Raw genomic sequence first — 5,000 nt, 5'->3', positions numbered from 1 at the left:
AACCAATATACAGATTTTGAAATTGGCCCCAGCGTACTGGCCAGCGAGGTCTCATTATTTCCTAGCACCACTGGGTTAACTTTACAAGACTTAACAAACTTGAACTCTAGTCCTTTAATAGGTAAAAGCAAAATCTGCAATCTCTGTGGTTGAACTGCATTATAGCTAATCCTACATACACAAGCTTTGGCCTATTTGACACTACTTGTACCTTGCAACTGACTTCATTTCTGCAAACTAATGCAATAGATAGGGAGTATAAAAAGTAACCAGCTTCATTTCTTTCCTTCTTCATCATCATTATTTTTAGAACTTTTCAGAATAAACTTATATACACTTTCTTCACACAAATCATCCTAAAAGATCAATTCTCTTCCTTTCCTTTGCAAATGTACTGGCAGCCACAATCAGGTCATAACTGATATAGCAAGATAACGTATTTGTTATCATGAATATCTTCACATCGGCACCTGATAACATTCAAACTTCTCGCCCACTATTCAAGTCAAGTTGTCTGTCTATTCATGATCCTATGATCTTCTTTGTAAATTAACCCTTAAACCATGCACTAGGATTTTTTCAGAAATCCTCCTAGGTGCATAAAATAGTGTATTATAGAAACAAAGAAAACTATGTAAAAAAGTTTGCTCTACAGTTTGTCATCCCGAAATGGTTGACAAACATCAATTTTAAAGATAATGGTAGCATTCTCAAACATTTTTACTTTTTTTTTGTTCTACATAACTAAATCATTTAAGAGATTACTTACAATATTTTCACACTATAAAATAGCAGAACTGCAAAATTTTGCAATAGGAGAGGGTATGTAAGTCATCACTTTCTGCTATATGTATACTAAACCTAAATAGGTATGCACTATGCCTTTTCTTTGATCTATATATGTGAACTCATAGGTGTCTGCTAGAGAGAAATTTACAAACCATCAAACTGAGGGCAGGAAAAGCAAACTATTAAAAGACGATGAGTTAAGTTTGATGCTGAATTACTCAGATTGTCAGTAGACAATGGGTGTGGTTTAAGGGTTAAATATTCATTCTTATACTAGATACACTAGTACTGCTACAAGTATAGTCAAAGAAGTAAAACATCATTCACTGGGTAACTTTCATTCTCTTTACTTTTGTACTCCCAATTACAGATTGTTATACTGAAGAAAACTACAAATCACTAACCATTAATTAATTTTCTAAAAACCACACTTTCCCCTATGGATGTAATATAATCTCTATAATGTCTTTCACAAAAAGGAAGAACCTTAAGACAACCATATTATATGATATGAAACAAACCCTGTACAAAATCAGAACATAATACAGCATCAACTTCTTCCTTCAATTAATTCCCCTCGTCATTCATACTATTTGGTAAACTCACTTCCTCACTTACATTCCTCATCTCACTTACATTCCTCATGTCATTGTAATCAAAATGTTAAAAACTCCTCACTCTCCACATCTTAACTTTCATATTCTCTTTATTTATAAACATTCTATCTAAAACACAATATTACTTCATAAAAAATTTAAGCACACGCTGTTGCATTCCATCAGGCCTTTACACTTGAACTGCATTTAAACACCAAAGGGCCGTGTCGTTAGCATGCATGCTTGCACATACAGCCTTGATTTCTTTAAACCCACATGAGACTAGCTTTATCTTACATTAGAAAATAAATGGTGGGGGATTCTTTTTCATTCATTTTGTATTTGACTTTTTTTTTTAAGGCTACTTAATTGAACATAATTTTTACCAATTTAAGAAACTTTTCATTTCTCTTCCACAACTATGCTTCTTATAGGTTCTTAAACCTAATTCCAATGATGAAACCTAACAGCTTAGAACATTTGAATCTGTATTATGATCATCTGATTTAAGTATATATCAATGGTCACTCATATTTTCTAATAACAAAAAGTAAACTCCTTTTGTATGTATTTCTCTATCAACACTTTCCTACATCTAATAACAACACTGACTTGTTATAATAGGGAAAATAAACAGGCTATCAAGCCTTACAAACATGCACATTACAATATCAGTATCTGACAAAAAAAAAATATAATAAAATAAATAAATAAACAAAATTAAATAAATCTCAAAAATCAATCACCATTAGTCAAAGCCAATGAAAATCCCTCTGTAGGCCTAAATAAACTGTAGTACACTTGGTGACACAAAACCTATTCTGAAGATCTGTCGTAGTTTGGAAACACAATAGTGTCTCTAACTACTGATAAGATAGGAGACATTATACATGCCCATCAAACAACACATACATATATCTCCTATACATATAAATACAGAAAGAGAGATAGATACAGTATAGATATGGATAGATATGGATATGTATGCAAATTAAATCACTAGAATTGTAATTCTGGATTAAGTTTTAATTGCAAAATCACTTATCCTATTTGCATAACTTTGGTCACAGTCAAAATTTTAAGAAGCTTGAAAATAGAAGAAGAAAATAAAGCAGTATATAAACTACAAATTTTAGCAATATTCATCAAGGTTACAAAAGAATTATCAAAATATATCATAATCAAATCATTAAAAACATGTCTAGATTCTCAATGAATACTTTCTCTCTTTGAATTCAGCATCAGACATCACGCATAAAAAGAAAAACATACTATCATAGAACATTAAAAAAGTTGATGTTACTTACATTCTCTGTATTTTCACCTTCACTATCATTTTTCAACTTTGCAACGTATATTATCTTCAGCGTTTCCATCCAAGCACTTCAACTTCATCCGGGAAAACGTGAACAGAAAGACAACCCGTTAACACATATTATACCTTCAAGAAATTCACAGTTCTTGTGTGTGTGTATATGTATGTTATATTTTTTGAAGCACTGTTTTCTTTTGCTTTTGAATCACCAAAAATGCACTACACTTTACTGTGAGAAATTAAGGAATAACACAAATATAGTCATTACTATAATTTAACATGATCACACAATTTATCATCACTGGTAATTTAACCACTATATTTCATAAAAATGTTCTTCAAACAACATTACAATTTTCAAATTCTTTACTTCTGCACAGACACTAATTACACTCATTCCCACAACCCATGAATATATATATATATATATATATATATATAAAATATACTTAATCTGTGATATATATATATAATTTAACAGATTTATTATCTTTACTGTATTAACAGATTCTTATTTTATGTAGTTGAAAATAAATTATTAATTAATAAATAAATTAAGTAAAATGAACAGTCCAACAGTAACTATTGATATAAGAAAAAAAAAAGTTAATTTAGGTAAAAATTATAATTTTAATACTATCAAAAAGCCAGTCAATTAACCCATTGTGTACGGGTGTTATGACATACATGACGGCAACAATTACGCTTGTACATGATGTAACATTGGGATCTGCCCACAGTCGAAGGACACACAGTCATGAAGTATTATGGTTGTAACAGCATTAGCTCCAGTACTACAGGGTTCCAAAATCAGACTAAACCCACATTTTATGACGGATTTATGGAAAAATATTGTTTGGGCTAGTCTGCGCTACCGAGAGGGCGGAGAAAACACTTTCACCATCCCTCTAAATTTTGGCCGATGCCACTAGTGTCGTAGACTGCCAGTCCTGATGACCAGTTAGGTTCTTAGGCACCCTGTCCACAATGGGTTAAAAACAAATTGTATATGTTCTTTTCCTAGCTCTAAATTTCTTGTGTAAATTCTAAATAATTACGAACACCATCTAGCCAATTCATAAATCCTTTCTATTACTACTGATTTTGCTACTAATGTTATCATTACCTTAATTTTTACCATTATTATCATCATCATTATTATCATTATTACTATTATTATCATTATCATTATTATCATTATTATCATTATCAATATCATTATCATCTGGTAACTGTTATATAAACAATAATAACACTAACAATAGTCATAAATAAAAACATATTTTCTCTAAAAAACTCAAGGAATAGGGTAAACAAGCAAGTTCAAATTTGCCTGCTGACTGAATCCTAGGTGTGTATCTACAGGTGAAAAAAGATAATGATACAACCAAATCATAGTAAACTGTGCATAAATCATGTACTCCTAGCTTCAATGAGGAAATAATTTTCAGAAGATATGAAAGAATGACTGATGCATATTTTGTATAAGAAAAGAAAAAAAAGAGAGAAAAACCATCCACCCTGTTACATTCAGACAAGATACAGACTTTCCTGCCAACTTATCAACTGAGGAAGCAGTCCACGTTTTATCTTGCCAGAATATATCAGGTGGAGATTTGTTGTTCTATGGCAGAGCATCAAAATATAGTAGCCACAGCTATCTGTACACATTATTTGATGATAAACTAACAAAGAGGTTAAAAACTCTTGAATATAAATGGGGGAAATTAGTTGGCCTTTGCTGTGGCTGTCACTTCTATCGCTACTCTTGTAATCTTTGCAATATCTGCACCACTACCTAGTGTGTCATTTCAGTTCCTCTAAAAGACAATATTGTTTATTTTTCAGCCTCTTTGTGTAGTCCTATTCTAAACAACAGCCTATCATTCTATCCGTGTGAAGAGAACTGACTTCCTTTCCCAATTCTGCCACACCCCCTTCTCCTCTCAAACTGATTAACACAGGCTCAGACGTTCTAGAATAATCAAATATACTCCATTTCAACAACATAAGCTTAATAATAAAAAGCCAAAGATGAAATTAAACTTCAACCGACTACCAAAATCTAAATTCTTCGACCAAAACCTGCACATGAACTCAACCGACAATAAATCCCAACTGGTTCTAAATCTCACCGTAAGCCCAACATAGCCTAAACCAAACCCCAAAGCCTAAAATATGACCTTAAGCTAAATGGAAACTGAAATATAACCATGAAATAAAAACTTTCTTAGCTTAAGCCTGGCAGAGTATAAGGGGTTTCAATAGACCCTTATATTTCCTATTCCTGCAATGCGACA

The 5,000-nt window shown here is 31.8% G+C and overlaps 1 protein-coding gene across 18 annotated transcripts in view; it reads right to left on the bottom strand.

The window, feature by feature from the left end:
• The window catches only part of LOC122267642 (uncharacterized), a 36,793-nt gene that overhangs the window by 30,768 nt on the left and 1,025 nt on the right, over positions 1-5,000 (bottom strand). For 12 of the 18 annotated variants that reach the window (XM_043037749.2, XM_043037758.2, XM_086554555.1 and 9 more), the window contains exon 2: positions 2,693-2,774. The exons of 4 other annotated variants lie outside the window; for them this stretch is intronic. The gene's annotated coding sequence lies outside the window, so the exon portion shown is untranslated. Of the gene's footprint in view, positions 1-211; positions 304-2,692; positions 2,930-5,000 lie in introns of those variants that run through there. 2 more of the 18 variants (XM_086554545.1, XM_086554548.1) reach the window with 2 other exon arrangements.

The sequence above is a fragment of the Penaeus japonicus genome, unplaced genomic scaffold, assembly GCF_977035675.1.
Source record: "Penaeus japonicus unplaced genomic scaffold, GWHDUDI00000001_assembly GWHDUDI00000029, whole genome shotgun sequence".
NCBI lineage: Eukaryota > Metazoa > Arthropoda > Malacostraca > Decapoda > Penaeidae > Penaeus > Penaeus japonicus.
Note: the sequence above shows the minus strand (reverse complement) of the source record. Positions and strands in the feature narration are given on the sequence as shown.